Source organism: Mastomys coucha, unplaced genomic scaffold, assembly GCF_008632895.1.
Source record: "Mastomys coucha isolate ucsf_1 unplaced genomic scaffold, UCSF_Mcou_1 pScaffold8, whole genome shotgun sequence".
NCBI classification, from domain to species: Eukaryota; Metazoa; Chordata; class Mammalia; order Rodentia; family Muridae; genus Mastomys; species Mastomys coucha.
The window spans coordinates 56,517,142-56,529,153 of NW_022196914.1; the positions used below are offsets into that span (position 1 = coordinate 56,517,142).

At 44.6% G+C, this 12,012-nt stretch overlaps 1 protein-coding gene across 5 annotated transcripts in view; it reads right to left on the reverse strand.

Moving 5' to 3' along the window:
* Window positions 1-12,012, reverse strand: part of Sv2c (synaptic vesicle glycoprotein 2C) — a 183,634-nt gene that overhangs the window by 41,272 nt on the left and 130,350 nt on the right. The window lies entirely within an intron of this gene.

Sequence of the window (12,012 nt, forward strand, 5' to 3'; positions counted from 1 at the left end):
GGGGGGGGGGAGTGTCTTGTGGTAGGGGGAGGAGTCCTGGCAAGGGAAATGGACACCCCTCCTCCCATGGTATGCCTACTAGAGTCGAAGATTCATAGAAACACCCTGAGGCCTGAGAGGATGGCAGGCACCCACACGTGCATTGACCTTACCATGTAGAACACCATTCTGTACATTAAAGACAGAAAGACACGAAAGACTGAATCCCTGACCGTCATCACTGCTCAGCTCCCCTGAGCGCCATCTCAAGGAACCTTAAATCTGAACGCAAGCTCTCTGCAAACCCTTCAGAACAATCTCCAAGCAGGGTGAAGAAGAGGACTGTGGGGCCAAACCCCATTCCAACCAGGAAAACGGGCCATGTGTTTCATGTCTGCACTTAGTGAAATGGATTCATTGAAACCAAACTTCATCATTTGGCACTGTGACCTTTATTATTATTTTGTCTTAAAAAATGGTTCTTGCAAAGTTGATGTTTCTAATTGTCATTTGGATTTTGCTAAAATCCTCATTAAAATGTCACGCTGTGGGATTTATCCACAGATAATGTAAATTCCATGCAAGGGAGGGCCTCAGCTAGGGTGGTACAGAAGGCAGTCACAGCCTGGCTCTAATCAGTGTGGTGCTTATAAATAAAAGAGGGACGAATCTTGCATAGTAACCCGTGCCCTTGCCAGCCTTACCCTGCTGCTGCTGCAGGGCCCTGTGACTGACTCCTCATCTGCCTTCAAGAAATGCAGGCAAAGCATACGACACACACATAGGACGCTGGCTCCTACATTTTCCCTAGGCTTTATCCTGGAAGCCCTGGTATCTTAGTATCCAGTTTCAGGACCTGCTTTCTGGTAACTAGTTATGCAATGTTGTCAAAAACAAACAAACAAACAAACAAAACAATTGTCTTTGTCAAGATGGGAGATTTTAGATGTACTGAGATCCAATGTACTAAAACAAACAAACAAACAAGCCCTTCAGTATTATATAGGACGTCAAGTCTGACTAGCAAAAAATAAACTATCTGCATGTTTTCATCTGGATTTCTCACAAGGCACAGGCCAGCTGAATTCTCTTAAAGTGGCTCAAAGTTCATTTTCTGCAGTGAGAATGTAGGGCAGGGGAAATGGTCAGGCGAGTTTCTGATATTACTGCTATAGAAATAAAAAATTTATATCCTTAATGCGTCACAGGGTTAAAATATAAAAACTACATAATCAGCATGAAATGTGACCCTCTGGCTAGCAACTCAGGTTATTGGGCAGCCAGTGCCATCTGGGACCCTGAGGGTTAACTGCTTGCAGCTGGCCAGTCCTTCAGAGCTGTTCGTCTCTTGTTTGTAGCAAAGTAAGTAAAGATGGGAAGATACATAAATAATGATGTTAGCGGGCAAATGGGGAGCTAAACTGTGGCACAGCCAGCCATGCGATAAAAATTATTCGGGTGTCGGACATAAGGCAGATCTTTCTGATGGAATGTGGAAATCATCCAAGTAGAGAAAGAGAAGCCCTCCCCAACCCACCACAGGGTGAACAGCAATGATTTCATTTTTATATGCACATAAAACATATCATCTGATCTGGAAAAGCCGTGTTCTCGAAGTGCACTAAGCTGTTTTAGAGTTACACAAAGACATTGCTCGTGGGCACTTTTCTCTTCTGACATTATTTCTTTAATTTGTAAACTTTACATAACCTTTTATTGCTTCTCACTTTAAACGGAAACAAAACAAAACAAAACAAAAACCCCCACAAATCACAGCCGTAAGCCTTTGACTTTGGAGTGACTCGGGTACCCAGAGGAAGGAGAGAGAAGCTGCGATCACAGCGGCGCCATTATTCAACATTGGCATTTTCTCAGGAAATGGCAGGGATCCTGACTCTGATCAATGTGAGCTTGAAAATCCAGTGTGGACCTGTGGGGACCCAGGAGAAAGGACCAGTGACAACCCTGTGTCTGCATAGGAACGAGAACTAGTGTCATTGACCGACACCAGTTCTTGAGGAGTTGAGGATAGAGGGACACAGAAGAAGGGAGGTTGGGGTAATTTCACCAAAGCTAAGGTTGTATGCAAAAGCTGTATGGAAACTCTCTTTGTAAGATAATTAAAAATACAATAAATAAAAAAAGGAGTTTGAACACAGATATCCCACATGGCTGGATGCCCACAAGATATGAGTTATTGCTATTATTACTGTGTTTTTTTGTTTTTGTTTTTTGTTTTTTGTTTTTTGAGACAGGGTCTCATTAAGTATCTCTGACTGGCCTTGAACTCACAGAGATCTACCTGCTTCTGCCTCCCAGGTGCTGAGATTAAAGGTGTGTGGCACCACACCTGGCCCAAGTTAAATGAAATCTCAGTATGGGGCATGAGACAATTCCCAAGGCACTAGCTACTACTGGTCAGGGAGGCCCCAGACATCCCCAACACAGCACATGTTGATTTTAGGACAGGCAGGTGTGGAGAAATGAATTAACACGAACACTAGGTACTCTTCTAGAGGACTAGGGTTCAATTCTCAGCACTCACATAGAGGGTAGCAATCATTTATAACTCCAGTCCCCAGGTAATCTGGTGCCCTCTTCTGGCCACTCCAGGTACTGCATTCATGTGATATTCAGATATACACATTAAAAAAATTTTTTTTTCATTAAATAAAAAAGAGGTTAAAAAAAAGTCTAACTGGGGCTGACCTAAAAACCTTCCTTCCTGCTGCCCAGCTTTCATGGTGGTAGGTCTATGGAGTGCTATGCAGGCTACTAGGGAAGAAGAGTTTTCAATGTGTTCACCCAGGGTTGAGCTCTGAGTGTTACAGTGACTGACCTGCCAGGCGAGATGTGTCCACTGGTACAATAATGGCCTGGATGTCATGGGGTAACTAGCTATTTTCTAATTGTCCTTGAGGCTTGCTTGTCAGGAAACACTACAAGCCTGGTCTTGTAAACCTGTCAAGACCCCGTGATCCAGGAAGATATAGACCCCAGAGATGGGGACGGAGGGTACCTACTACTGTTGTTTTGCTAAATAGATATATTTATTGTCAAACTGCTTCTAAGTACTTACATCTGAGCCCACAGATTACTCTCAACCTTGGCCAGAGAACTTCCTTTCTGGTGTGGGAAGCAGTTGATGCTGAGATTCATGATTGGTTGAAGTGTAGAGAAACGTTTGAACCAGAAATGTGAGGGCAGCCCCCTGCCCACGGTTCTTTTCCCTCCTGATGGTGTCAGTCACAGAGCAACGCAGTTCTATTTCTGTGATTTTCCAGAACGTGCTCCTTTCTCCCCCTCATGGTACCTTCCCTGGGCCACCTTCCTAGACAAGGGCACAGTTGGCTCAGATCTGCATAGCTGTGCCAGCTCGAAGCACATTTCCTTATGCATGCTATGATTATTGCTCTGAGACCTCGAGCCTTGGATCAGCTCTTGGGCATCAGATGAAAGGCAACACCTGACCTGGAAAGGAGCCTCTGAGTTTCAGTGTTTGGCCTTCCAATTTCTTATGACTGACCAAGGCCCTGCCATTAAGTAATTTGCCTGCTGCTTCTCTAATAGAGTTCCCAGATTCTACCTGGCTTGTTCTAGCTTTTTGAGATCATCAAGAGAACTTTGGGTAATAAAAAATTAGATCACAGGGGGCTGGAGAGATGGCTCAGTGGTTAAGAGCACTGGATGCTTTTGCACAGAACTTGGGTTTGGTTCCCAGTATGGTAGCTCACAGCCACCTATACTTCCAGTTCTAGGGCATCTGATACCCTCTTCTGGTCTCTGCAGGCACCATGCATGCATGCATGCGGTGCACCTGCATGCGAGCAAAACACTGCAATCTAAAGGACCCGGGACCCTTACCCACACTTCCAGCCTTTTCTCTAATGAGCTCGTTCCCAACCCTTCACTGTTTTTGTTTGTTTACTTTACTTTAGGTTTTTTTGCCACTGCACTCCATCTTCTGTATTTGTTTGTTTGTTTTTGTTTTGTTTAAACAGGATCTGGCATGGGCCACACTGGCTTTCAGACTCACCATCCTGCCTCAGCCTCCTGAGAACAGGGATAACAGGTGTGTACTGTCTGCCACGTTCCATGTCTACACATGTTCCATCAAGCCTGCCAATACACGTGCCAGTCTATGGCCTTGTAGCTGGGAGAGCTGCCAGGTCCCTCGTGAGTGATGTCGAGGCTTATCCTCCCTTCCAGCTAACCCGGAATACCCCTAAACGCCAGTCTTCTATTAGCCAAGTAGGCATTTCCTTTGTAATTTTTTTTCCTTCTCATACTCAGTTACTTGGGTAGCCCTGAGCAGGTGCCCCACATAGAAGAAAGCCACAGTGAGAGTCAGTGAGAAGCCATGTGCTGTCTGTTGCTTGAGGGCAACCCTATGTCCTGTTTATCTTCAGTATGAAAGCAGGAACTCAATGAATGCTTCTTTAAATAATAAGGAACTCATTATTGGTTTCTCTTAAAACTAGAGTTTGTCTAGAACATTCCAAGTGATTTGTTTGTGAGTGTGTGTGTGTGTGTGTGTGTGTGAGAGAGAGAGATAGATAGATAGAGAGAGAGATAGAGGGGGAGAGAGAGAGAGAGAGAGAGAGAGAGAGAGAGAGAGAGAGAGAGAGAGAGAGACATACAAGGGTCTCTACTGGTTGGTTTGGAACTTGTTAAACAGGATAGTCAGATAGGCTGGCCATTGAGTCCCAGGGACCTGCCTGTGTCCACCTCCACAGTGCTAGGATACAAGTGTGTACCAACAGAGCTGGGCTTCTTACATGTGCATTCTCACTGGTCAAACTCAGCTCCCCATGCTAGCAAGGCAAGCTCTATACCTACCCAACTATATCTCCAGCCCTGACAGTAATTTATTTGTCTATTATGTGTCCTCATTTTCAAACACATGAATTTTTCTCAAAAAATTTATTTCTAGTTTAATTTCAATGTGATAAGAATACATGCTTGATAGGTTTTAAAAAATATTTACAACTTGCTTTATAGTGAAGCATGTGCTTTAATTTTAAAATTGTTCTGGGAGTGATCAAGAAGAATGCCTGCTCTGTAGCTACTGGGCTTAGAGTCCATGGGTACCCAGGGTCAGGTCTGTTGACGATGCTCTTTATATCTTCTACATCCTTACTGGCCTTCCTCCATCTGTTGTCTTAAATTGTAGTTGTTTTCTATGGGAAATCTGGTTCAACAGCACAAACAGCCAATTGCTAAAAATGGAACAACATACCTGTAATGAAATCAAGACCCAGTTCATATTTCTGCTAGTATACTTTCTCCTGCCCTGATGGACAGCAGAGGTCATTGGCAGCCCATGCCAGTCGTGGGGGGAGGGAAGCAATATAAATACTATGCTTAGTGGAATTTTCATTAAAAGCAAAACATGCAATAGTTTAGCTTTTTAAACTAGTAGGGATTTAAAACAAACAAACAAGCAAACAAACAAACTGTAAGAACCTTTCTGTGGAGTGCTAAAACAAAGCCACAAAAATGTCTCACTACATCCATTTACACATGAATGCACAACCCAGCTAGGCACCCCCATAATGCCTCTGTAGCACTTGGCATCTTTTGTAACCTTGTTTCAAAGCATCTTTCTACAAACTTGCAACGTTTTAGAAGTTGGATAAATTGGATGTGGTCAATGAAAGCTTACTGACAGAACCCAAGGGAGGAGGGAAGGTTTCTCAGCCGTGCTGCTGACTGGAGGCCTGCTCCCTAGTCTTCTCTCCCCTCCTCATTTGAGCCGGGACTAAGCTTGTCCTATCTCAGTGCGATCTATGTTGAAAATGGACTTCCCAATGGATTAATGAATTTATTCTCTCATGGATATAGCTAATACTTCCTCAAGCACATAATAATAGTCTTCCTCAAGCACATAATAATAGTCTTCCTTTCCTGAAGGGAAACTTTAATAGCCTAAATTTATTAAATGGTTGGGGAGACAGACTGAGTTTGCCCATCCCTGATTTACGACCTTGCACTAGGAATGCAAGCGCTTTTTCTCCACTTTCCAACTCTCTCCCTTTTCTTTCAACACAGTCAGCATCTACCCAGAGTAGAATTTCACCTTTGCTCTCTTGAAAGGTTGACTATGTGAGCCATTAATCTTGACGTTCCTGGCTGCAAGTAGTTGTGGAGATGATTGGTCCTGGTGCATCCTGAGGCATGGTTCTCTAGGGCTACGGCGCCAGAAAAATCAAACCCAGAGTGACTTAGTCTGGGATTGATGCAGCCATTTTTCATTTAGCATCACCGACTGCTGTTTATGAGAAATGATCTAATAACTCAGGGAGCCCACAGCAAGAAATCACTGTAGCGGCACAGGCAGACCAATGCCCTGCCTGGGGCAATGGGAGCTAGCTTTGGCTGGCAGGCTAGTTCCCAGCACTTCAGCCTCACACGTGTGCTGCTTTCTCCTCAGGCCGGGTCACCTGACTGATCAAGGTATTGGACCAGAGGCCTGAGCAGAGACATGGCTGGAGCAGAATCAAGGCTCTTAGCATTTTAATAATATACCCACTGGGTGCCAGGTACCCTTATGTCCTTTTGTATACCAACAATCCTGATAGGGTGGGCAGATAAAATCCAGGACATTGTTTACATTTTTAAAAATTAAAATGTAAAGTTCTCTCTTTTTCTCTTTCTCCCTCTCATCCTCTCTCCCTCCCTCCCCTCTTCTCTTCCTGTATATTATGTCTTTGCACCTGAGTGCAGGTACCCATAGAGACACCAGATCCCCTGCAGCTGGAGTCACGGGGAGTTGAACCTGACAGGGAGCTCACAACTCCCTTGGAACCAAGCTGAGTTCCACTGCAAGAGCAGTGTGTGCTCTTAACTCCTGGGACAACTCTCCAGCCCCTGATTTTTTTTTTTAAATGAGAAAGGCAGCATACATATCTGTCATGAAATATATGGGATATGCTTATGCTAAAAAAGTTATACTAAAAAATGTTACTTATCTGAAATTAACACTTAACCAAGCATCTTGCATTTGCTAAATCTGTTAAATGTACCCCCAGGAGACATCTGGCAATGTTTGGAGACATTTTTGCTAGCCATGACCTTGGGGAAGAAGGGTGACTTTTGGCATCCAGTGAGTAGGGCTAAGGATTCGTGGAGCATTCAATGCATGCTGTGTCTACCCTCAGCCCTGAGCAACAATGACCAGACCAAGATATCAATAGTCTGAGAAATCTTGTTGTAAGTGACCCATTATTCCTATCCATTATTCAAGTGGGGCTTAAAGATGCTTTGTTTTCAAACCGAGGCAAGGGAAAAGATGTGTAGGAGACGCTGCATCCTCTTCCTATATGAACGTGTTTCTTTGTACGTTAGACTTTGTTAATGTTGGATTTGTTACATGTTCCTTTGGTTCCTTTCCCGCTTTGCTATAAATTTACCTACCAATCTTCCAAACTCACCTTAAACCAAAGAAAAACAACCAAAGACAGGCCCTAAACTCATACCCGTCCCACCGGGAAGTCTACTACCGGATACATAGCCTCCAATGGTCAGCAAGGACCTAAAGATGCCATGGTAGATGATGCTCCCTGTCATCATGGAAGCAGCACTCGAGGGTGCATGGTTTCAGCTCCAGTAGCATCACATAGGCCTGGGTGACTGACTAGCTGTGTGGTCCTGGGCAAGGAACTCGCTCACTGCTTTGCTTTATTTTCACCGTGGATCTGCAGAGTGGATCTGTTTCCCATTTAAGCCATCTTTGTGTGTGAAGTTCAATGTCACTACAGGTCTAACATTTCCACTGCCCATATGCTGCAGCATTTTCTCTGTCCAATCACATTAGGGCAGTGACAGGCCTGTGGCTGGACAGGAATAAGAGATGGAGTAGAGCTAAAGTTGGAGGAGGAGGAAGGTCAGAAGCAGGAGGAGGGAGGCGGTCATCACGGAGGCAGGCGATGAGGACGAGTCAGACCCCACGTGGTTATACAACCAAGCAAAGGTCTTACAAAATAGACTAATTGGGTTAGAATATTGCCTTTATTATTTGGTTCTGAGATTATTGCTTTGGCATCTTGTAATTGTGATCTTATTATTATATAAACCTGATTAGATAATTAAGCCTTAAGAGTCGTGCTCTTAACTCCTGGGACAACTCTCAACATGTAAAGAGTTGCATGTGAGTGAGATGTTGCTAGCTGGGAGAAAATATCAAGAGACTGCCAGGACATGGTGATGCCTGGGATGGCACCTGGCCCGGCGGGAAAGTTTGTGGGGTGGATTCATTTTTTATAATTCACACAACACCCATCCTCAGAATTTTTTCCTATACCTGAAAGTTTGTGTGCTTTACTACTCTCAGCCCCTTGTAACCTTTTTCCAACTTCCTGTCTGCATGGATTTGCTTCATATAAGTGGGACCATGCAAGCCTTCCTGCCTAAGTTACTTCCCTTAGCACAGTCCTTAGGGTCATCTGTGCTATAGTAGATCTCAGAGCACCCTTCCTGGGTATAGCAAGTTATGTTCCACATGTGAACATGTGCAATCTGCTCATCCTCCAGGATGTAGATGCACAGACCTTTGGATTGTGCCTCACCCCTGGCTACGTTGAATGATGCTGCTATGAACATAGTAAAAGACCCTTTCTTTGGGCCTCTGCTCTCAGTTCCTTGTGATCTATCCAAAAATGGAATGGCTGAGCCATGTGAAGTTCTACATTTATTTTAATTGAGGAAACTCTCATACTGACCTCTCTTCTCTGCAAGGGCTAGCTGAGACTGTCCTGCTAGCCAGAATTGATGGCCTAATCCCTACAGTTCCTCCCCCACTATCAAGACTCCCTTTCTTCCAGCTTGTGCTCCATTAGGCTCCTACGATTATTTACGAGGATTCCTCTGACTAATTGAAGGTCGACCCAGACACAACCCCAACGCTATCCCAATGCACCTCCAATGTGCCAGAAATAAACTCTTGCTTTTGCATCAACCTGCTCCTTGGTGTCTCACCAGGGGGCATCTTGAAGTAAGCACTACTGACCGAGGGTTGGGGTCTTACACTCCCAGGGACTAAACTACCAACCAAAGAGTACACATAGAGCAACCCATGGCTCCAGCTGCATATGTAGCAGAGGATGGCCTTATTGGGCATCAATGGGAGGGGAGGCCCTTGGTCCTGGGAAGGCTCAATGCTCCATTGTAAGGGAATGCCAGAATGGAGGTGAGAATGGTTGCATGGATCAGTGGGGGAGCACCCTCGTAGAAGCAGGGGGAATGGAGATGGGATAAGAAGTTTGCAGAGGGGAAACTGGGAAAGGGGATAACATTTGAAATGTAAATAAATAAAATATCCACTCTTTCCCCCACTTCATCTTCAGTCTCCTCCCTCTCACAATGAGATGAAAGAAAGGTGAACTAAAAGCTACAGAGAATGGACTGCACTATTTCTACCACAAGCCACACAGCTGCTTTGGGTCTCCTTCTCCAGCATCCTTCACTCCCAGAGGGCTCCTCCTACTCCAGGTACCAAAGGCCTTATGAGCCTACTCAACTACTGGTCCCTAAGACACTAGATGTAGCGCACACCACCACATCTTGTAGATTACGTGTAGTAAGATTTGAGATGGTAAGTCTCATTTTTGAACTTCCATTGTCTCAGGACATCTGTTCTCAGAGAAACCCAGTTAAGACTCTGGAGATTCAAGTGGATGCCAGCCAAGCAGGGGGTAAGTGGTCCTCTCCTGCATAACGTGTGATGGCCTTTGGTGACATGGCATGGAGAACTCACAGGTGTTTATAAACACATCGGCTTAGGACTGGGCAGTCCCCATCCTGGGTATCTAAGAGAAGTGAGCATGTCTGTGGAGAAAGACTGCCTTTGGAGGACCCTTGGCAGAATGTTTGGTGAGCAAACCCTTAACAGATGCTCCCAGCCAAAGGATGCAAACAACCTGCAAACAAAGCTGGCAACAACCAGAATGCCCATTCATAGAATCACGGAGAAATAAATGGTGACTTATCTACACACCAGGATGCAATTTCAGTGACAGAAAAGAATTGCTGATACCACAACATGAATATATTATTTAAAAGCATTACATCGAATGAGAGAAGTCAAAGGTTCCACAGTTTATCTGAATGAAGTTCTGGAACAGGCAAGCTTTGAATGCAGAAGTCAGGACAGTGGCTTCTCTGGGATAGGAGAGGAAAAGAGGAAAAATGGGGGTTGGGGAGTTTGGGGGAGGGGAGAATGTCCCGTATCCTGATTGTGGCGGTGGCCACATGGATGTATACAACTGTCAACACCATTAACTTTACACTGGGGTCTTTGTATTTCTTTGTGTGTACATGACTCGGTGTAAGAGAGTCATAATGAGAACATAGCCTGCCTTCCCATAAGTCTACAGGCGGCAGGACCAGGACTCCATACTGTACAGGCTACTCTGAGGTGAAATATCAAGACATTTTTATCTCTTTGGGCTTAGCCCTATTTTAGCTGGTGGCAGGTTTGTTAAACCTGGCTTGTTTTTGTTTTTTGTTTTGCTTTCTCCGAGGCCCCTCGGCTCCCATCAAGCTTCCTGCTGGACTCGGTCAACTGCTTGGGAGTGGCCAACCCTAAAGGACAAAGTCAGGGCCAGTTCTCCTAACCTCCTGATTCTCTGACCAGGCCATTCTCACTAGAACTGACTCAGAAGATTCGGGCTGCATCTCCAGACCCATCTGGAGAGGGTATGAAGGAGTGCTCCTCCTCAGGGTTCCTTCAAGTACAGGCAAGCTCTTCTGACCCTTCTGGCCTTTGAGTGTTCAGTGAGTGCTCCACCTCCAACCTCCCACTTCACAGGCATATCCCCTACACCACACACACTGCATAGGTTGTATGCACAGTGCATGCAACATACATATACCACACTCTACAATACAGCATACATAAGCCTAATACACACCACACACTGTAGCCATGCATGTGCCTTTCACACGTAGGCCACACGGTCACACACACACACACACTTCACTCACAGTGTATGTCACACACACACTCTGCACACATTTAGCAACACACACATAATACATACACAGTATATAACCATACATACTATGCATAGCATAGACCACCATTCTGCATATACTCTGCACATGCATTATAAAAACAGGACACATTGAGTATTGACACTCATACTACACAGATGTTAAATCCAAATTTCGTATGCTCCACACTTATACACCATGCATACTTATACACACATGCATACTCACACACATATTCACACTCAGCACTAAAATACATGTACACACCACACTCATTGCATAATAAATATACCATGCACACCACATGTACAACAAATACAATGTATTTGACACATAATGCACAATACATCACACATTGTACACACACACACACACACACACACACACACACACACACCACATGAGCACATGAGCCACAAAGAATATATTTCACTCCAGCAGCAGCGATGAGTGTGGAGGTTCGTGAACAGTTTATGTATTAGTGGGCAAGATTTACCAATAAGGAGGGAGTGTCTTTGTTTAATCTGGTAATTTGTGATGTTTGGGGTACTTCAGAACTTGTGCAGATTTCTGAGTGTTTGAATGCCTGCTTTGACAACTAGCCTAAGTAAAAAAAAAAAGAGGTACACTTTGATATAGACACAGATGGAAGAAGACTGGAGAAGAAAAGGACAGGTTTTGGGTGCCGTTCAGTGGCTGGAGGTGGGCAGAAGTTCAAATGCAGTTTTAGAGGGCTGTAAGTCCAACTGTGAGGAAGCAGTATTTGCTGTTTCTAGGAAGGTCCAAAAGAGAAGTGTCTTGACATTGTGTGGGAGGGGGTGCAGATCTGAAAAGCTCTGAGAGCAAGCAAGGTTTGCGCTGGGCAAGCTAGGCACCATGGCTGAGCTCTGTAATCTCAGAGTTTAGGAAGATGAGGTAGGAGGATCTCCTTCTGGGGACAGCTTGAGTGTCATGCTGATTTCCAAAGCAGTTTGGGTTAAGTAGGTGAGCCTATGTCACAAATGAGGGTGAAGAAAAAAAGAAAAAGAAAAAAAAAAAAAA